Source organism: Lampetra fluviatilis, chromosome 59 (assembly GCF_964198595.1).
Source record: "Lampetra fluviatilis chromosome 59, kcLamFluv1.1, whole genome shotgun sequence".
Lineage (NCBI taxonomy): Eukaryota > Metazoa > Chordata > Hyperoartia > Petromyzontiformes > Petromyzontidae > Lampetra > Lampetra fluviatilis.
This window is the reverse complement of record NC_136333.1, coordinates 264,839-288,875: the sequence shown is the minus strand read 5'-3', so window position 1 is coordinate 288,875 and position 24,037 is coordinate 264,839. Positions and strand designations below refer to the sequence as shown.

General features: G+C 47.6%; 1 long non-coding RNA gene across 2 annotated transcripts in view; it reads right to left on the bottom strand.

The window, feature by feature from the left end:
• LOC144950883 (uncharacterized) overlaps positions 1–24,037 on the bottom strand; it is a 192,594-nt gene that overhangs the window by 73,634 nt on the left and 94,923 nt on the right. The window lies entirely within an intron of this gene.

Below are 24,037 nucleotides of genomic sequence, written 5' to 3'. Positions count from 1 at the left end.
CGTCAAAATTCGAAATTCAACAACAGAGTAGGCTAAATTATCGATCCTCGCGCTCGCTCAAATTGGAGACCAGGCTGCGAGCTACATCAATGAACCATTGCCCATTTGCTAATCCAATACTGAATGTTAATATTACTGAAGTCAAAACAAATTCTATGACCTCAGCACATGGGCGAATAATAGGGCAGTGTCAACTCAAAGGCAATTGAAGGGAACAGAGGCGCCTTTGTCTAAATCACAACCACAGAAAGCCAGGAATCATCACTGATTGTGTGTTTAGGGATTCCGAGCTAGTTGGAACACGTGCACACAGGGAGGATGTAGAAATACGCCTTGTCTTCCTGCAGCTGAGGGAGCAAAGATACAGCTCAAGGCTGTGTGCACAGGGGAGGGAGCTGATTTAAACAACCCTGCACGTCTGAACGTGAGGGGGCCTTTGACCTGAAATTAAGAATAACACTCCCAGAGCAGAAGGTTGGATGGCCACAGTGAGCTCTCAAGGATGCAGACTCAGCTGAACAACAAGGCTGCGGGGGTCACCAGAAGTTCGCGTTCGCCTAGTTAAGACAAAAAGCTCAATTATTCTGTATTGCTATTAAAGTAACGTTAAAGTCGGAATTTAACAACAGGGTAGGCTAAAGTTATTGATATTCACACCCACTCCAATTAAACCAGGCCACAAGTTACGCCTACTGAACCATCACCATCATTAAGTCAATATGAAATGTTATTTCCATCTATACAACTCGACCCGAAGCATATGACAATCAGAACCTTCCTAAGTCAAAATTGAATCGCACCCAGACAGGAGCGAATAGCAGAGGTGGGACAAAGTCATTGTTATGCAAGTCCAAGTCGAGTCGCAAGTCATCAAATTCATGACTCGAGTCTGACTCGAGTCCAAGTCACATGACTCGAGTCCACATCTCATAGGTGGGACAAAGTCATTGTTATGCAAGTCCAAGTCGAGTCGCAAGTCATCAAATTCATGACTCGAGTCTGACTCGAGTCCAAGTCACATGACTCGAGTCCACACCTCTGGCGAATAGTCGATATAAGGTTGAAGAGGGAAGGAAATTAAGAGCACGGCGAACTGCAAACGTAAGCAAAAAGTCGGGAACGACACCAACCCAGCGACCCACCAGCCCAGCAACAGCGAGTCGGGCTTCGACAGGCCATAAAAGTAGAAATAATAACTCCCGGGGTCAGGGGACACAAGAAGAAGCAGGCAGACAAAAACCAGAACTGACTCCAAGGTTCAACCGCCCTCACCTACAAGGAGTGACGGAAATTAATGAGGCCTTGAGTTAACGGCGTCAGCTGGACAGCAACAACAACGGCGAGCAGAGATAGGGTGGGGCAAAGACTGCGGGGCTATGAAATGCAACTTCATGTCAGTAAAGCCCTGACAAACAAGTTAAGTTAAAGACATCACAATACATAATATCGTACATAACATCAATGTTAACGCTATTCACCGTAAACTATATTCCGCTTATATAACCATGCAGACACCAAGGAATACGAATTCCTAGGATCAAGAAACTTACCCCTTAACCTAAGATATCGGAAATAAATTAATAATAATAAGCATATGCATGAAAAGACAAAAGTAAAACTTATGGAAAAGCCAGGATAACGGGATGAATCACCACCAGGTCGAATATAAAATACATAATAAAAGAGCGATGTTAAACCCAGGGTCGGAGAGAAAGGGAGATCCCGGCCGTCTTTGTATCCCCGCAGCGCGGGATAGGAGTGTGTATACGCTCGGGGAAACACCTCCACTTGAGTCAAGCACCACGATGGGAAACGACAGACCTTAGGTTACATACCGAATCATAACTGTGAAATGGTAAGGGACAAATGTTAAAACTTTTTAACCATTTCTTTGTGCGTCGGTGAGGGTCGGAGGGAGTGTTGCCCCTCCCTCCAGGTCGTGCAACACGGACAAAGACGCCTATGAGACGATTTGTAACGTCTGTGTTTTGGTTCATGAAGAAGGCCAGACAAGAGATAATATCGCACCCAGACAGAGAGACGACTGTGAGGCAATTTGTAACATCTGATTGTTTGCTCGTGGATTTTATGGAGGGAGTATAACAACGGAATATACCGTGGGTGATGCACACAAGGACATACGGACGTACGGACACACACATGGACACACCTACCTACGGACAGATCCTGACACAGCAAAAATCGGAAGAAACCCCGCCTTGTGGGCAGGATCCAAAAGGGATTTTTCGGCATAAAAGAAAGGACCCTGAGCATTGGAAACCGGCTCGACCGGGAGGGTCGACTCAGGAGCGAGCTGCGACCAGCGGGTCGGCTCGACTCTTCAGCTCGTCTGGGACTCAGCCGAGTTCGATCGGCTCACCGGAGCCGGCTCTCGGGGCTCGACTCAAGCGGCTCCCCATCTCCTCTGCAGGCGGGCAAGACCCGCTTGACAGCTCAACTCGGCCTGCGTGGGTCAACCTCTGCCGAGTCGGAGGTCTCTGCTGCCGCCGGAGTGGGGAGGGTCGCGGTTTGGCGACGAGGCTCCGTGCTCACCCTGGTCGACGACCCAACACTGCACGCTGCGAGCGAGCTGTGGGCGCCACCTACCGACCGGGTTCCGAACTGCGACAGCGTATCAACGGGCATCCGAACCAGTTCATCACGGTGACAGGGGAGCGACTGATACGTATGACGCGCACCGCCCCCTCACCACACGACCACCAGGCGTCTGTTTGACATAAAGAACCGACTCCGAACACTGACTATTCAAGACAACTCTTACCACTCAAACACACTCGAACCCATAAGCCATCCGTGGCTGTGAAGGCATCACAACGAGACCGAGTGATGGCCATCCGTCGTTTATAAGAGTATTCGTAATTTTTATCTTTAATATTTAGTGGGCTGTACTCTTAATCGCATAAATTCCCAACAGATCCATCAATACGAATTGATTCTTGGCACCTCCTTCCGCCGAGCCACGCTCACGTGGGGAGTGGTGGCCCACCAGATCCTTATCAGGTGATCTGGTCCCCAATTAGTAAACTTGGTATAAGATAACGATCTTCGGGAAAGGAGCACCGTCGCAGGCCCTTACTCCGAGCCATTCTGTTGTCAGATAACCTGCCGATGTATCTGTTGAGATTGGTGCCTTTAAGAATAATAACTGTTTTTGATTGTGTTTTTTTTTTATCGCCGTATAATCTTTCAAGTATCTTTCAGTCATAATCGCCGCACGTACTCGCATCCTCTACAGAATATTCAACTGTCCCGTGACCCAAGGTGCTAACAACGTGATAAGGGTTGCGTATGATCAATAAGGAGTGCGGTACTGCGTGAACAATATTGAGTATAATCATTCATTAACGTTAAGGTTTTTCTTAGCATAGTATTTGCATATTTTAACGACTCTCTCTCTCACTAACAACCATCGCGTTATGCGGTATCCATGTGCCGTTGTCAAAGTGAAATCAGACAATCGTTGATGATACTGTATTGATGCCGTGTTGACGTTCCGGGATTGAGAGTTTGCATACTATATCATAGTTGAGGTTGAATTAGTAATAAATTGATTAATACAGAAGTGGTTGTGTGATTCTTTCCTGAAATCTATGCATAAGATCTGCTTCTGCGTTGAGATCTGAACTTGGTGACCTTAATAAACACACTAATACATACTCAGTAAATGTTAAAGCGATAACGGGGTGAACCGGGGACCTAAATATAACCACGAATACCCACTCTGGGAATGTTAAAGCGAGAATGAGACGAACCTAGACAACGATGCCGAGTTAATCTAAGTTAATCTTGCATACTTACACCACACCTGCATAACTGCATACGATTAATTGCCTTATTCCGATCGATAACCCACCCTCGTCACCGAGGCGGGGTCTGGTTATCATAACGACTTGCATTATCATAATTACACCCACTCGCATAATTACTACGATTACCTCTCGAATTGGCATAATTAAATGTGCATAATTACATAAATTAACATATTTCCGGATAATTACACATTTGGCCAAATTTCATTTGATTATTATTATTTCCACTGAATATTCATAACCCACATATACAACATAATAATTTCACCCACGCACGCATACAACATAACAAATTTTGATAACCAACATATACAACATAATGGGGGCGTCGCCCGGGATCTCTCGCAGACAGTTTATGCATGAATTCAGGAACGAATCACTGTTGTGTTAATCAAAGTGTTGTGAACTAACGTTGCCTTGTGATTGTAAACGGGGGTATACAAAGAAAACGCGCTCTGAAGGGAAATACCAGAGTAGCAGAGTATAACAAAGACAGCTGGGCTGAGATTATTTGCTCGAGTTGAACTGACGCATCCTGTGATACAATTGTTTATATGTGCTCTGAAGGGGAATTCTAGAGTAACTCACGCCGCACATGAGATGTTAGAATTAAGATACACTCTTAAGTCTATTAACCACACTACGTAATAGAGATGGCACAGGATCCACAACATTCTGAGTTTGACACACCAACGCATAACACTGATACAGAGTGGACCTCTGAGGAGGAGATGGAATCTATGGAAAAACAATATCGGGAATTCGTGTTAAAACGTACTGGACGGACTGCTAGCCAGCAGACGGAGCAGAGAGATATATGGGAGGGGAGCCATACAGAAGATGTTAAGGCCCATAGAAGGAAACTACTTAAGGACGTGATGAAATGTGGCAAAGCCAAACGTGACGTAAAAATTGCAGAAATAGCGAGGGTAGACTCGTATCTCCTCGCACAGACAGACAGAGAAAGATTATGGAATGAGGAAAAATTTGAAAGGGAAAGACAAGAGAAACTGTCCTTAATGGAGCAGGTAGAGCGTCTGCACGCCCTCGTGAGAGAGAAAGAATCCGCACTAAATGCACCAGTGAAACACCCAGACGTTGATACACAGAACACATACGGGAGTAACAATTTACCACACTCCGAGCCACGTGGACGTAGCCCAGGGCCAGATCCCACAATGAGTATGGCTACTGTGCAAAGCAATTTTGATAAAATAACACCCTCGCGAGTCGAGGAGAGAGAAGAGGAAATAATAATACAAACGGGAAAACATGAGGCCGACCACCCCAACATTAGAGAGAGACAAATAAGTAACCCTAAGTCATCAGGATACACTGTAATGATAGGGCGGAAAAGGGCGGAGCTGGTGCAAGACGGGAAACATGACATAAACAGCACACCAGGCAGACGCACGCTACGCAAGTATGACCGACATGATGCAGATGACAGAGACAGCTCACCAGAGAAACGCACCTCGCACAAACACGACCAACACGACACGGGTAACAGGAGCTCACCAGAGAGACGCACATCACACAAGCATGAGCCATGGGATAAGGAGAAATCACCGAGCCAAGTTGACCCACGTTACAGGTGCAAAAGGCACTACAAAAGTTATGTTAAGCAGAGCCACCGTGATGGTGACGGCTCATCTGACACTGACTCCTCTGACGATGACCAACACGACACGGGTAACAGAGAGAGCTCACCAGAGGAACACACCTCACGCAAACATGACCGACATGATGCAGATGACAGACACAGCTCACCAGAGAGACGCACCTCACGTAAACATTATCAACACGACATGGGTAACAGAGAGAGCTCACCAGAGGAACACACCTCACGCAAACATGACCGACATGATGCAGATGACAGACACAGCTCACCAGAGAGACGCACCTCACGTAAACATTATCAACACGACATGGGTAACAGAGAGAGCTCACCAGAGGGACGCATGACCCGTAAAAATCACCCACGCAAAACCACCCGCACCACAGATGACAGAGACAGGAATCCCGATAACCATGAAGCACGAGACAAACATAAATACAACACCTCACCTAGCAGGCACCACACACGTAGTAGGCAGCATGAAGGTCAAGGACAAAAACACTCACCACATAGACACCGCTCAAGGAGATCACGCACACCAACCCACAAGCACGAATCACAAGACCCACGTAAGGAAAACAAGAGACACAAGCAACGGGACAGATACGAATCCTCGGACAGAGGGAGATCACGACACAGACACGGGAAACATGACAACAGTGATAGTGGAGACAAGGGTAGCTCAAGTGAGCACTCCTCAGGAACCGACACCACTGATGACGAACAACACACTTTTAACAGTAAGACACTAAAACTAATGGACAAAGAACTCGTGAGAATTCCCTATTTCGATCCACATAACAAGAACAGGGACATACACACTCACATAGCTACAGTAGAACAGGAGGCTAAGATCCGGGGTCTGGGTAAATCAGCAGAAAAGGCATGTTTATTATCAAGGAGCCTACATGAACCCGCCAGACCATGGGTAGCCTCCCTGCCAAATAGGGTGAAGAGTGACTTTAAACAATGGAGCCGAGCAGTAGTTAAGAGATTTGGGGAATACTCCACACTATCCGAAGGATTGAACGCGGCAAAGTTGATGACCCAGCGTGTAGACGAAGACCCACGAGATTATCTCCTACGCCTTAAGAAAGCATATTACGCAGGGGACGTGGACAATGCCCAGGGAGATAAGACAGTCTTAAAAGTGATGTTCTTCCAATCATTGAGACCTGAAATAGTGAGAATAGTAGGAATGATGTTGGACCCCGAGACTGCCTCCCTACGCCAGATTGAAAGCAAGGCCCACACGGCCTGGGTGAACGGACGGAAAACCACTAGCATAGCCAAAACCCACATCGTCACCAGAGATAAAGAATGCCTCGATCTGGAGGGAAGCGAATCTCCAAGGAATAATATTAGCGCCACACGGGGTGGACATGAATTCCCCCAGGAGAGGGCGCCTAACCCAATAGAATCAACACCCGTCCACAACACGCTGAATAACGTTCCACGTGGGGGGAGGAACGAGGCCAGAGGAACCTGGCACCCACAGCCGCCACCACCATGGAATGCAGAAGAGGGCGGAGGCTGGAATTATGGAGGAGGAAAAGCGAGTGACGGGCCATACCTACCCCGCGGAGGCCGACGCCCACCAAACCAGTCACCATATCGTCCCCCACTGCCGCCTCCACTAGCAACAGAGCATAGACCACCGTTAGCTAACAGGAATCGATATGCTCACCACATTAGGATGGAAAAAGAGCTCCTAGGGAGTATGAAGACTCCCATGCAAATAGCGAAGGGAAGAATACCAACTATACCCACACAGGAGGAGGACACACCCAGCGCAAAGGTAGCCCAAGTGAACGTAGGGAAGACAAGAAGCCCCGAAGCAATCACCGAAGTGGTACCAGAGGGAAAAGGGTACCATCTGGGGGAATTGATTCCCGTAGGACCAGTCGGACGAGTCCACATGGAAGTAATACTGCAAGACACCCTGACCAGCCAGGGCCTTTGTGATACTGGAGCAGAAATATCCATGATATCCAGAGAATTATTTGACGAACTCCAGACTGCCCTCCAGAGGAAGAATGAAACACTACAGATGATGCCAAGTAAACTTACCTACTCAGGATGTGAAGGGACCCACATGCGACCATTGGGCAAAGTTATGACGAAGTTGACGTTCAACAAAATCAACATGAACCATCCCCTATATGTCGTACGGAACCCCGGAAAAGAGCTGATCATTGGGATAGAACTACTGAATCGCCTCAGAAGATGAAGACGTTATGAGAGACTCCACGGGAATCCAAGTGATAACACAAGAGCTCAACGACCTATCAACGACAATCAGGAACGAAGACGAGCTCCCAGCAGGAATTCGAATCACTCAGCTAATGACTAACAGACTGAGAGAAGACCGAAAGGAAGCCGACTTAGAGTCAGTATCACCAAATGACCGTCCCCTCATGGAGTATATACCGCCCCCTGGAGGCCAAACCGACGAACTGCAAACCGATGAAGGAGAACACAAGGGCAAGAGCGTATTACCCTCGGATGAAGCCAAGGCAACTCAACCGATAGTAACGCAAAAGGAACTTTCAACCGAGCCGCCCGAAACCACGAAGGCCTTGGACCCAGACCCAGGACAAGGAGTCTCCATAATAGAAGAACAAATCGAACAACAAATTGAAGCAGCAGACGCCCTCGAGAACGACACTCAACGAAATGAGCTTCGTCAACTGCTCCACAAATACCACTTCCTGTTCTCAGAAGACCCCTATGATTGCGGCAAAACCGACCTACACGTGGTATCTATTCCCACACTGGAAGGAGCGCCAGCGGTATATGTGAAACAATACAAGATTCCACTGGCTGCCTACGAATCAATCCAAGAAACCTTGGAGAACCTACTCAAGAAGAATATAATTCGAGAATGCAACTCAACCTACAACTCACCGATTTGGCCTGTATTGAAACCCACAGGCAAGTGGCGACTCACCATCGACTATAGGCAACTCAACAAAACGGTTCCCCTATCTCGATGGCCAATGGCAGAGATCGACCAGAATCTCAACCAAATAAAAGGCGCAAAAATTCTCACCACCATGGATCTATCAAATGGCTTCTGGACCATGCCCGTGAAAGAAGCGGATCAATACAAGTTGGCATTTACATTCAATGGAATACAGTATACTTGGAACCGATGTCCATTTGGATACTCAAATTCACCTGCGGACTTTAACATATTCCTACACAAGGCAATGGACGACGCAAAAGAGCGAGGTACCATCGTCTATGTCGACGATATACTGGTCAAGGACTCCTCATGGGAAGAACACCTCGAGAGCCTCCAGCATACCCTCGAGCAGTTAAAGGAAGCAGGCGCAAAGATTTCAATACAAAAAGGACAGTGGGCACGCAAAAGGGTGGACTACCTCGGGCTCCAGGTCGGCACTGAGGGAATGTTACCCCAAACCAAAAGACTTGGAGCCCTCCTCGCACTCAAATCGCCCACCACAGTCACGACCCTTCGGAGCTTCTTAGGGATTTGCAACTACCTTCGACAGTTCGTGGACGACTACGCAGGAATCGTTCGACCCTTAGTCAAACTACTGCAAAAAGACGAACCATGGGAGTGGGGACAGGAACAGGAAGCCGCAGGAAAATAATTAAAACGACAGATCACAGAGGCATCCTGCCTAGCATACCCAGAGAAAGGGAAAGAATACTACCTGGAGACCGCATACTCAGATCATAGTATCAGCTCGGTACTGTACCAGAGACAGGAAGCAGAGAAACGAGTTATTGCCTATGCCAGCAAAGCCCTCCGGGGAGTGGAGATGAAGTTCTCCGAGTGTGAGAAGGCGATATTTGGAAACATCTGGGCCATACAACATTTTCGGAACTTGTTGAACGGAGAGAAGATCATCCTGGAAACGAATCATGAATCCTTGGCATACCTCAACAGTAAGAAGATTCGAGAGGGCCGCGTAACCAGCAGCCGAATAGCCAGCTGGGCACTGACACTCCAAGGCCTACCAATCACAGTGAAATACGCAAAAAACAAGAAAAGTCCAATGGCCCAAGGTCTTGCCGATTTACATGATTGTACCTTTGACAGCGTAGAAGCAGAGGACGAAAAGATACCTCCGGAGGACAACAGGTACCTGCCCTTCAGGAAGGAGACATGTGCCGACCTACCAGTGGTATACATCGATGGATGCTCCCAGATGAGGGAGAACAAGCTTCACCCTGGGTCAGGAGTCATTTGGGAAACTGGCCCACTCACAGGGATTCAAGAGGGATTTCAGCTGGGACCAAAGTCAAACTAGTATATAGAGTTGGTCGGGTTATACATCGCTGTCCAAATGGCATCCGATAACCAAATACGGACCATGGTGGTGTGCACTGATTCCAACTACGTACAGCACAGCTTCCTGCACCACCTACCTAATTCACCATCGAGAACTATTCGAGGCCATAGATAAGATGGTTCAGAACAAGGATATGAAGATATTTTGGAAGAAAGTCAAAGGGCACTCCAAGATACCTGGTCAAGAGAAAACTGGGAACGACCAAGCAGATGCCATAGCAAAAGTGGGAAGCCTGGAAGGCACCCCGTGGAAGCTAGAAGACCAAACCGACAGAGACGGACAACAAGAGTCGACGAACCAAGACATCGCCGTGATAAGACTGGTCACAAGAAGTGGAAAGAACCCGGCAGAAGCTGGAACCAGAGCCCAATTGAACAGTGCCCAGCCTTCCGAAGACCTGATCAGAATGCAACAAGAGGACGAAACACTAAAGACACTCGCCGATCATATCCAAGATCCAGCAGGAAAACCAATCACTACTGACAACTTGAATGACAACAAAGAGCTCGAGATCATGCATAGCCAAATCAAAAGGTTCTCAATGCGGAAAGGGCTACTGGTATACACAAACGAAAAAGACGGTCGACCTAGATGGGTAGTCCCCTCTCAATATCGGGAAATAATGTTACAACACGCCCACAATGAACCGTGCAGCGGCCACCGATGCGAGGTGAATACGGGACAGATGCTGCGACAGGTGGCCTACTGGCCAAAAATGGGGGAAGACATACACAAACATGTGTCCAACTGTCTCGTGTGTTGTAAGTACCAGCCAACGACCTCACAGCATAGGGCACCCCTACAGAGGAGGGGAACAGATTATCCTTGGTCCAACCTACAAATCGACTGGATAAGACCTGTCAACCGATCAACCAAAGGGAACAAGTACATGCTAACTGTGACCTGTGCATTCTCTAAATGGACAGAGTGTTTACCAGCACCCAACAACACCGCGGAAACGACCGCTATCCTACTGATCAACCAAATATTCAGTAGATGGGGCCTACCGTCAACGATCGATTCAGACAAAGGAAGCCACTTCACAGCCGAGGTCATCACAGAAGTGTGGAAGATGTTGGGAGTAAAAAGACAATTACATGTCGCATACCATCCACAATCCTCAGGACAGGTGGAAAGAGCCAACAGGACCATCATGAGCCTCCTAAAGAAATATGTGTCTACCACGGGCCGCGACTGGGATACGAAACTACCCCTAGTCTTGATGGCCATGCGAGCCACACCCAACCGAGCTACAGGCAGGACACCCTTCGAGATCATGACAGGGAGGCTAATGACCCTCCCAGTACACCTGTTATATGTCCCAGCGGAGGACGAGACCCCGACGGCAATGACGCCAACTGAATACCTGACGGGACTCAATAGTCACCTACAGAGCACATTCGCTATGGTCAGGGACCAGTTGCAAGTAGAGGCTCAGGGGAGCAAAGCATACTATGACCAAAAAGCCAGCCACGCAGAATACCAGCTAGGAGACCAGGTGTGGTACCTCAATTACGAGAAAAGAAAACAGAAGTGCAGGAAATTCCTGCCTTCCTGGACAGGACCACACGAGGTTGTTGACAAAATGTCCCCAGTCGTATATCAGCTAAAAATCACAAAGACAGGAAGAAAGCAGCAATACAAGTGGGTGCACATCAACCAAATCAAACCGTACCCTGTGCTGGTGGAGCAAGATGAGGAGTAAAGGTGGAAAAAGGGGGGGGGGGAACTAAACTAATGGGCATATCACACTACAATAATATGTAACATGTTTTCCAGGAAATGGCAGCCCTCCTGCTCACGCTCCTGCTAACGTACCTTGCCAAGCTAGAAGGGAGCCAAGAGCTGATCAAGCCAGGACCAGAATCCGGGGTGATGCTGAGAGACTCCTCCAGCTTCCTAGTAACCGAAACGAAAATAGTAACCCAACAAGTCTATGTCTCCTTGGAACCTGCCTTGGTGGTAAAGAAGCACTTCGGGAAGTTACCACCCCAAGTTACCCAAGCAACCCGAATATGGTATTATGACTTCCTAAGATACAGTGAACAGAATGTCGGAACGATCCTGAAGCAATTACAAAGAACCATGATACTTCCCCCCACCACTGTCAACCTAACACGTTCCAAGAGGTCTATCGGCCTGGGAGGGGTCTTTGGAATACTATCCGGTTTTAGCTCCTTAATCACACTAGGAGTATCCATATCCAACGCCGTAAAGATTGGACACCTCACGCAAGGTATCGAGAATTTACAGCTCGATATGCATCAGATCCATCAGCAAATACAACACCAACAAAAGAATCTGGTCGAAATGGGATCCACCCTCCGAGACACCGTGGTTCTCGTAAACCTACATTCTATCATGATTAACTTAACATTCCAAGAATTGAGTTCTGCAATCCGAGATCTATACGAAGAAGAGAGTATTCGAGAGCCAATTCAGTGGGTGATCCAAGACTTGTTGCGTAGCACCAGCGGCAGCATCAGTGATCTTATACAAGGACAAATTCCGTCATATCTGGTAACTCCAACACTGATAAAAGATGTGCTACAAGCAGCATCCCCGGAAACAATCAGTCCAACTCAAGTACAAATTGCCTTCAACATGGGTACAGCCACACCCATACATGTGGACCCCCAAACTAGACAGCTGGCATTTTTGCTAAATTTACCCCTGGTCAAACCCGGAGATGTATTTCGATTGCGGACAGTATTGAACGTGGGTACATGGAATAACGACATTTACTCCAAGATGGAAACTCCCTTAGTGGTGGCCTACCAGGAAGAAGGCCCCCTTAAGTACCTGGTGCCTGACCTAAACCTGTGTCAAATAATGAAAGAGGTTCATTGGCTCTGCCCAGGGGAACCATTTCTGACCAATACAGCAGAAATAATGTGTGGTCTGTCAAACCTAAGCTCTAAGGAAACTTGCAAGTTTAAGCTAAGTAAACCCAAAGAAAGAACCGGAACAGTGGCCATGATAGCTAATGCCCAGTGGTTGATTAGCACCCCTCTAGATACGGCAATTGTTTCCACCGATCAACACTCCATAACCATGGAAGTTCCGATTCCAAGCCACGTCGCACTGGTCACAATACCAAGAGGAACATTCGTACGCATAGGGGACAAGGTATTATATAACCTAGACAAAAGCCTACACCAAGCGGAGGTAGAAATAGTAGACACATTCCGAGGCCACAAGTTTGAGATAAGCAGCACTCTGTCCAACTTGTTGAACAGTAAAGAATTCCATATGGTGAAATTATCCCTCAGCGAATCAGAGATTAACATAACAGATCTTACTTGGGCGACCGAAGAGGCTGGATATCAGCGAAATCAACAGATGGGGATGGGAATCACAGGGGCAACAGGGATGATCATACTAGTCCTGGCTATTCTAACCTTAACATACCATGTGGCCAAAATGAATACCGAACTTAAAAGACTAATCGCAGGCACAAGCCACCTACCATTCAAGCCCAGGAACAGGGATAGAGCCAAGGCCTGATGATGCCACCCAAGAATAACCGTAGAAACTATCTTTTTAACGATATCTCCTATAACACGTAGTCAATAGAATAATTTCTCCCTCCCTTATCGTTTTACCTTCCTTTAGAATATATTTTTTTCCTCTCTCTTGTCACATATAACCATGTTAAGTTGTGACACGTACGCGCGCGTTGTAAGGAAATAGCAGCAAAACTTGAGGACAATCGATGGTTCATGATGGAAAAAGGGTATACATATTTTTTTTAAAATAACCCGTGGCCATTTGACCACTGGTCATTTTTAAAAGAGCGGAATGTTGTATACTAACCCTTCTTCCAAAATTGATATTTTTATATATTATCTTTTTACTTTTTTTTATTATGAATGAAAACACACCAAAGCGCAGCAAACTGCAAAACACCAGATGTTGTTAAGTAATGAACTGGAGGAGGGCTAGGATGGCAGAATTTGCAACCTTGCTTCAAGGAAAGATAAGGCCTGATAAACGGGCACATGTCACCCGTGCAGGCGGCAGAGACAGTGGGAGAGTCAGCCAGACATAGTTAAGGCAAAAAGCCCAACCATCCTGCATGGTTTTAAAGTAACGTCAAAATTCGAAATTCAACAACAGAGTAGGCTAAATTATCGATCCTCGCGCTCGCTCAAATTGGAGACCAGGCTGTGAGCTACATCAATGAACCATTGCCCATTTGCTAATCCAATACTGAATGTTAATATTACTGAAGTCAAAACAAATTCTATGACCTCAGCACATGGGCGAATAATTGGGCAGTGTCAACTCAAAGGCAATGGAAGGGAACAGAGGCGCCTTTGTCTAAATCACAACCACAGAAAGCCAGGAATCATCACTGATTGTGTGTTTAGGGATTCCGAGCTAGTTGGAACACGTGCACACAGGGAGGAGGTAGAAATACGCCTTGTCCTCCTGCAGCTGAGGGAGCAAAGATACAGCTCAAGGCTGTGTGCACAGGGGAGGGAGCTGATTTAAACAACCCTGCACGTCTGAACGTGAGGGGGCCTTTGACCTGAAATTAAGAATAACACTCCCAGAGCAGAAGGTTGGATGGCCACAGTGAGCTCTCAAGGATGCAGACTCAGCTGAACAACAAGGCTGCGGGGGTCACCAGAAGTTCGCGTTCGCCTAGTTAAGACAAAAAGCTCAATTATTCTGTATTGCTATTAAAGTAACGTTAAAGTCGGAATTTAACAACAGGGTAGGCTAAAGTTATTGATATTCACACCCACTCCAATTAAACCAGGCCACAAGTTACGCCTACTGAACCATCACCATCATTAAGTCAATATGAAATGTTATTTCCATCTATACAACTCGACCCGAAGCATATGACAATCAGAACCTTCCTAAGTCAAAATTGAATCGCACCCAGACAGGAGCGAATAGTCGATATAAGGTTGAAGAGGGAAGGAAATTAAGAGCACGGCGAACTGCAAACGTAAGCAAAAAGTCGGGAACGACACCAACCCAGCGACCCACCAGCCCAGCAACAGCGAGTCGGGCTTCGACAGGCCATAAAAGTAGAAATAATAACTCCCGGGGTCAGGGGACACAAGAAGAAGCAGGCAGACAAAAACCAGAACTGACTCCAAGGTTCAACCGCCCTCACCTACAAGGAGTGACGGAAATTAATGAGGCCTTGAGTTAACGGCGTCAGCTGGACAGCAACAACAACGGCGAGCAGAGATAGGGTGGGGCAAAGACTGCGGGGCTATGAAATGCAACTTCATGTCAGTAAAGCCCTGACAAACAAGTTAAGTTAAAGACATCACAATACATAATATCGTACATAACATCAATGTTAACGCTATTCACCGTAAACTATATTCCGCTTATATAACCATGCAGACACCAAGGAATACGAATTCCTAGGATCAAGAAACTTACCCCTTAACCTAAGATATCGGAAATAAATTAATAATAATAAGCATATGCATGAAAAGACAAAAGTAAAACTTATGGAAAAGCCAGGATAACGGGATGAATCACCACCAGGTCGAATATAAAATTCATAATAAAAGAGCGATGTTAAACCCAGGGTCGGAGAGAAAGGGAGATCCCGGCCGTCTTTGTATCCCCGCAGCGCGGGATAGGAGTGTGTATACGCTCGGGGAAACACCTCCACTTGAGTCAAGCACCACGATGGGAAACGACAGACCTTAGGTTACATACCGAATCATAACTGTGAAATGGTAAGGGACAAATGTTAAAACTTTTTAACCATTTCTTTGTGCGTCGGTGAGGGTCGGAGGGAGTGTTGCCCCTCCCTCCAGGTCGTGCAACACGGACAAAGACGCCTATGAGACGATTTGTAACGTCTGTGTTTTGGTTCATGAAGAAGGCCAGACAAGAGATAATATCGCACCCAGACAGAGAGACGACTGTGAGGCAATTTGTAACATCTGATTGTTTGCTCGTGGATTTTATGGAGGGAGTATGACAACGGAATATACCGTGGGTGATGCACACAAGGACATACGGACGTACGGACACACACATGGACACACCTACCTACGGACAGATCCTGACACAGCAAAAATCGGAAGAAACCCCGCCTTGTGGGCAGGATCCAAAAGGGATTTTTCGGCATAAAAGAAAGGACCCTGAGCATTGGAAACCGGCTCGACCGGGAGGGTCGACTCAGGAGCGAGCTGCGACCAGCGGGTCGGCTCGACTCTTCAGCTCGTCTGGGACTCAGCCGAGTTCGATCGGCTCACCGGAGCCGGCTCTCGGGGCTCGACTCAAGCGGCTCCCCATCTCCTCTGCAGGCGGGCAAGACCCGCTTGACAGCTCAACTCGGCCTGCGTGGGTCAACCTCTGCCGAGTCGGAGGTCTCTGCTGCCGCCGGAGTGGGGAGGGTCGCGGTTTGGCGACGAGGCTCCGTGCTCACCCTGGTCGACGACCCAACACTGCACGCTGCGAGCGAGCTGTGGGCGCCACCTACCGACCGGGTTCCGAACTGCGACAGCGTATCAACGGGCATCCGAACCAGTTCATCACGGTGACAGGGGAGCGACTGATACGTATGACGCGCACCGCCCCCTCACCACACGACCACCAGGCATCTGTTTGACATAAAGAACCGACTCCGAACACTGACTATTCAAGACAACTCTTACCACTCAAACACACTCGAACCCATAAGCCATCCGTGGCTGTGAAGGCATCACAACGAGACCGAGTGATGGCCATCCGTCGTTTATAAGAGTATTCGTAATTTTTATCTTTAATATTTAGTGGGCTGTACTCTTAATCGCATAAATTCCCAACAGATCCATCAATACGAATTGATTCTTGGCACCTCCTTCCGCCGAGCCACGCTCACGTGGGGAGTGGTGGCCCACCAGATCCTTATCAGGTGATCTGGTCCCCAATTAGTAAACTTGGTATAAGATAACGATCTTCGGGAAAGGAGCACCGTCGCAGGCCCTTACTCCGAGCCATTCTGTTGTCAGATAACCTGCCGATGTATCTGTTGAGATTGGTGCCTTTAAGAATAATAACTGTTTTTGATTGTGTTTTTTTTTTATCGCCGTATAATCTTTCAAGTATCTTTCAGTCATAATCGCCGCACGTACTCGCATCCTCTACAGAATATTCAACTGTCCCGTGACCCAAGGTGCTAACAACGTGATAAGGGTTGCGTATGATCAATAAGGAGTGCGGTACTGCGTGAACAATATTGAGTATAATCATTCATTAACGTTAAGGTTTTTCTTAGCATAGTATTTGCATATTTTAACGACTCTCTCTCTCACTAACAACCATCGCGTTATGCGGTATCCATGTGCCGTTGTCAAAGTGAAATCAGACAATCGTTGATGATACTGTATTGATGCCGTGTTGACGTTCCGGGATTGAGAGTTCGCATACTATATCATAGTTGAGGTTGAATTAGTAATAAATTGATTAATACAGAAGTGGTTGTGTGATTCTTTCCTGAAATCTATGCATAAGATCTGCTTCTGCGTTGAGATCTGAACTTGGTGACCTTAATAAACACACTAATACATACTCAGTAAATGTTAAAGCGATAACGGGGTGAACCGGGGACCTAAATATAACCACGAATACCCACTCTGGGAATGTTAAAGCGAGAATGAGACGAACCTAGACAACGATGCCGAGTTAATCTAAGTTAATATTGCATACTTACACCACACCTGCATAACTGCATACGATTAATTGCCTTATTCCGATCGATAACCCACCCTCGTCACCGAGGCGGGGTCTGGTTATCATAACGACTTGCATTATCATAATTACACCCACTCGCATAATTACTACGATTACCTCTCGAATTGGCATAATTAAATGTGCATAATTACATAAATTAACATATTTCCGGATAATTACACATTTGGCCAAATTTCATTTGATTATTATTATTTCCACTGAATATTCATAACCCACATATACAACATAATAATTTCACCCACGCACGCATACAACATAACAAATTTTGATAACCAACATATACAACACAGCTAAGACCCACAGAGCTATATAGATCTTTTCAAAAGCGACCTTGTTACAAATGACAGGTAAACAAAGTGGCTTATCACATATACATTTATTGCAGCCAAATCCTCTGAATGCAAGTTTATTCTCAATGCAGAGGTAAAACCCCGAGGACCCGGAGAAAAATCCACGTGACCATGGGGAGAACAAGCACACTCCAAATATACAGATGACAGGGTCGGGATCTAATCACGACCACCTGTATACTAGGCGAGGTAGTTGACATTCCACCACCGTGGCGCCCTACTGACTCACCTACCTACTCATTACCTACTAACTTACCCACTCAACCTCTCACATTAACTCACTCACCCACTCAACCAACCACCCACTCACTCACTCAACCAACCACCCACCCATTCATCGATTCACTCACACAACTTACCCAAATACCCACTCAATCTCTAACCCATCCCACTCACTCACCGACTCACCCACCCGTTGATTTGCACCCCCATCTTCTCAACCACTCACCCAGCCACCCAGTCAAGCACCCACCCAGTAACACTCACCCACTCACCTACCCAATAACCCACTAACCCATCCAGCACTCACTCACCGAGCTAATCAATCTCTAACCCATCAACTCGCTCTGCCACTGACTCTTTCAACCACAACTCACCCACGCACCCGCCCACTCACTCACCCAATCACTAACCCACTCACTCAATTTCTAACCCACCCACTACCCACCTAACCTCCTACCCACACAATCACTCACCCACCCACTCACACACACACTCACTCACTCATCCATCCACTCGCATACTCACCTAGCCACTCACCTACTCACCCAGTCACATACACATCCACTTACCATGCCACCTACTCCATTTTTAACCCACACACACACCCAACCACTCCCCCAGCTACTCCGCTACTCACCCACTAACCACGTCATTATTCACCCACCCACCCATCAATCAAACACCCAATAATTCAACCACCCAATAATTCAAGCACCCATTAACTCAACCATCCACTACTACCCACGAGCCTCTCACAAGTACCCACCCACACACTCACCAACACACTACACTGAATCTAAATTATGTTTATTTTACCAGGTAAGGCTGACAGAGCTATATAAAATATTTTTCAGAAGTGACCTGGTTACAAATGATCGGTCAACAAAGTGGCTCATCACGTAATTATTTATTGTAACCAAATAAAAAAATGCTTGCTGATTTTAAAGGTGGAGGGAAATATACAGACGTCACGGTTGGGATAAAACCCACAACCTTCTGCATATCAGGCGAGGTAGTTAACATCTCGCCACTGTGGTGCCCCACTGTCTGACTCCCCCACCCACTAACCCACACACTCACCGACTCAAACACCCACATAGTCGCCCACTCAATCACCCACCCACTCACTCAACTATTGAGCCACTCACACACTCACCCACTCACCATGCCACCAAATCAATCACTAACCCACACTCATGCACCCAGACACTCACTCAGCCACTCACCTCCGACCCATCAACCCATCCACTCACTAATCTACCCACCTACACACTTACCCACTCATCCACACACTAAACTCACATTAAACAATTTATTTTATTTTACCAGGTAAGGCCCTCAGCTACATAGATCTTTTTCGGAAGCCACCTCAGCACAAATGACAGCTAAATGAAGTGGCTGTTCACGAATAAAGTTACAGCAACCAGATTCTATAAATGCATTTTCAAATGTGGAGGGACAACCCGGAGAACCCGGAGAAAATTCCACGCGACCACGGGGAGAATATGCAAACTCCATATATACAGACGGAAGGGCTGGGATAAAATACACAACCTCCTGTATACTAGGCGAGGTCGTGAACATCTAACCACCTTGGCGCCTCACTCTCTGACTCACCCATCCACTCACTCACATGCTAACTTACCCACTCAACCTCCCACATAAACTCACCCAACCAGCAGTCACTCACCCACCCACTCGCTTACCCCACCCAGTCAACAACTCACCCACTTAATTAACCACTTGCTCATTCACCCTACGACCCCTCACCAAGCTACACACTCACCCACCAACACACCCATTCACTGACTAACTCACCTACCCACAAATTCACGAACAAAAAAACATACCCACTCAACCCATCGCTCACCCAACCCCTCACCCACTTACTCAATCACCCACCCACGCACTCACCGACCCAACTCACTTCACCCACCCAACACTCACTTACTGAGCCACTCAATCTCTAACCCACCCACTCACCCAACCACCCACTCAATCTCTAGCCCATACTCACTCACCCAGCCACTGACCTACTACCCGTCAAACGTCGCACTCACTCATCCACTCTCCCACTCGGCCACTCATCTGCACACTAAATGAAAATTACGCTTTTTTTATTTTACCAGGTAAAGCCCTCAGCTATATAGATATTTTTCAGAAACCACCTGACCACAAACAACAGCTCAATTAAGTGGCTTTTCACGTATAAAGTTATAGCAGCCAAATTCTATAATTGCATGTTTTAAAATGTGGAGGGAGAACCCGGAGCACCTGGAGAAAATTCCACGTGAACATGGTGAGAACATGCAAATATACAGGTGTCAGGGTCGGGATCGACCTCACGACCTTCTGTAAAAAGGCGAGGTAGTTAACAGCTCGCCACCACTACACTCCACCCACTCACCCATTCAAACACCCACCAACCCACTCACAAACCCACTCACCCTGCCACCCACTCAATCAATCCACTCACTCAACAATTTACTCACCCACCCACTAACCTATTCACTCAACTCCTCACTCACCACTCCCCCACACAATCACACACTGACCTACCCACTAACTCACTCAGTCAGTCAGTCACTAATTCACCCACCCACTCAACCATCCACCCACTCATGCTACCATCCACTCAATTACTTATCCAGGCACTCACCTACTCACCCATTAAGCCACTCACCCACACAACCACCTAGTTACCCACCCACTCAATCTCTAACCCACCAATTTACTCATCCACTCACCAATCCACCTCTCAGCCACTACCTCACCCACTCACTCACTTCAAACTATTCACTCACAAACCCACCCACTAATTCACAGAATCACCCACCACCCACTCAATCTCTAACAAACTCTCTCACCTACTCCCTGAACCACTGACCGACCCACTCACCAACCGACTCACCCATTGACTCACCCACCAACTCACTCACAGACCCACCCAGTTAATCACCCACTCTATGTGTAGTCCTCACCTCTTCCAGTATTGTGAGATATTCTTCCTCCCAGCGGTATCTTCACGACAACGCCCTGGGGGGTGGGCAAGCCTCTCAACGAGTCGGGCGAGTGGGGCATCAGCCTGGTCATGTTGGGTTCATAGCGCAGTGTGGCACACGCATACACACAAGCAGACCACACACATATGAACACAATAACAACAGTGGGAGCCACTTACGCGATAGGGATGGGCCGCATGGTCCACTCCAGCTCGATGTACAGCTTGCCCGGATACAATGTTAACTACCTCGTATGGTATACAGGAGGTTGTCGATTAGATCCCAACCCTGACACCTGTATATTTGGAGTTTGCATGTTCTTTCCGTGGTCAAGTGGATATTTATTCTGGTCCGCTGGATTTTCCCTACACATTAGAAACAGGCGTTTAGAGTAGTTGGCTGCTATAAATTTCCACATAAGGCACGTTGTTGACCTATCACTTGTGGCCAGGTCACTTCTAAAAAAAGAGTTATGTTACTCAGTGAGAAGGTTGAGACACAGGTGATGAGCCTGTGTGTAAGGGGTTGAGTGAGTGGTTGAATTAATGATTGAGTGACTGATTGGTTGAGTGAGTGGCTGAGTGAGTGAATGTGCAGAGGTGTTACGGGAGGGCGAACAAACACACCAGGGGTGGTTATGGCCGCACGCGGAAGGATGCTAACATCCACGTCCGCACCGTTTAGCCTCGGGGGCTAAAACGGCGCTGTGATCCCCCACGGCCCCACTCCTCGGTGGGGGAGTTGCTATATAAGGCGGTGAGCCGGTGGGCTCGGCGTTCAGTGTTTAGCTTTAACCAGCGAAGAAAGAAGACCGGCTAGATAGCCCCTGGGACTCCCCTGGATCGCCGTCCTTCTAAGGACCGACCAGGGCAAGCCAGTGGCGTGGCTCCGAGAGCCCAGTATCGATGTTCTTATAAGAGCCAGTCTGGGGACTCAGGGTACCGTAATCCCAGCTTGACCAGAGCCGGGTCAGCTAGCCTCCCCTAGCTCTGTAGTGGAGGACCTGGGAGTAGGCTAGCCGGGACAGAGATTGTGGGATCTCCCTGTTAGGCGGGTGAAGGGGCCGATACCCCTTCGAGTGTCGTATACCTTGGCCTGTATATAGTGGAACGTTTAATAAATAAGTGTGCCTCCGACTACGTCGTCCAAGTCTCTTTGAACCTACTACAAATGGTTGAGTGAGTGGCTGAATGAGTGGTTGATGGAGCGATTGGTTCATTGAGAGAGCGGGTGGTTGAGTGAGCGAGTGAGTGGTTCAGTGAGTGAGTGCTTGAGTGAATTAGTGAGTGGTTGAATGAGTATTTGAATGAGTGAGTGTTTGAACCAATGAGTGAGTGTTTGAGTGCATGAGTGTGTGGTTGAGTGAGTGGTTGAGTGAGTGGTTGAGTTAATGACTGAGTGAGTGATTGATTGAGTGGTTGAGTGAGTGAATGGTTGACTGAATGGTTGAGTGAGTGGTTGAGTGAGTGAGTAGTTGAGTGAGTGGTTTAAGTTAGTGGGTGAGTAAGTGAGTGGCTATATGAGTGGCTGAGTGAGTGAGTGAGCGGATGAGTGAGTGAGTGGTTTAAGTTAGTGGTTGCGTAAGTGAGTGGCTGTATGAGTGGCTGAGTGAGTGAGTGAGCGAGTGGATGAGTGAGTGGCTGGCGCGCACCTTGGCTGCATTGTCCAGAGTGTCCCGCTGGTGCCGCCCCACTGTGTTGCTGCACTCCGCCAGGGTGAGAGCGGCGGTGCCGCGCCCGCAGCTGCTCCAGCGACTACGCCATCTTGCCCACCCCCTCCTGGCGAGCACGCAGCATGCCCTGGAGCTCCCATCACATGGTGCTGGCAATCTGAGACACCCGCCTGTAGCACACACACAGAAGAAGAGATACGGGAATGGATTAGGGCGACCTGGGTGACGAGAAGTTCACTACTTCGCCCGGTATACAGGAGGTTGTAGGTGTGATCCAAACCCTGATGCTTACATATTCAATTCTGCTCGTCCAGGCGGAGATAATCCAATCGCATTTATTCGATGCGATGTTTCTCATGGGATATAATAAGCGACAACATTTGTACCCCAAACCGAGAGGATTCTGGGATGTTTGTGGTTTTTTGGCAATAACTATGGAAGGAAATGTCGCAGACCCATCAAGGTGGTACTCGTCCAGCGACATAATGGTTGAATGAATTCGGGAATGGTTGAATGAGTGAGTGGTTCAGTCAGTTAGTGGTTGAGGGAGTGAGTGGCTGAGTGAGCGAGTGGTTGAGTGGGTGAAAGAGTGATGGTTGAGTGGTTGAGTAAGTGATTAAGTCAGTGAGTGGTTGAGTAAGTAAGTAGCTTCGTGAGTAAGTAGCTTCGTGAGTGCGCGGCTGAGTGGTTGAGTGTGTGGCTAAGTGAGTGGCTGAGTGAGTGGCTAAATGAGTGAGTGGCTGAGTGAAAGGGTGAGTGGCTGAGTGAAGGAGTGAGTGGCTGAGTGAGTGAGAAAGTAATTGGTTGAGTGGTTGAGTAAGTCATTAAGTGAGTGAGTGGTTGAGCTAGTGAGTGGTTAAGTGAGTGGTTAAGTGAGTGGTTAAGTGAGTGGTTAAGTGAGTGGTTAAGTGAGTGGTTAAGTGAGTCGTTGAGTGAGTGGTTGAGTGAAAGGTTGAGTGAGGGGTTGAGTGAGGGGTTGAGTGAGTGGTAGAGTTAGTCGTTGAGCGAGTGGTTGGGTGAGGGGTTGAGTGAGTGAGTACTTGAGTGAGTGCTTGAATGAGTGGATAAATGAGTCTTTGAGTGAGTGGTTGAGTGAGTGAGTGCTTGAGTGAGCAAGTGAGTGGTTGAGTGAGCAAGCGAGTGGTTGAGTGAGTGAATGGTTGAGTGAGCGAGCAGTTGAATGAGCGAGTGGTTTAGTGAGCGAGTGGTTGAGTGATTGAGTGAGTGAGTGGCTGAGTGAGTGAATGGTTGAGTGAGAGGGTGATGGTTGAGTGATTGAGTGAGTGGGTGGTTGAA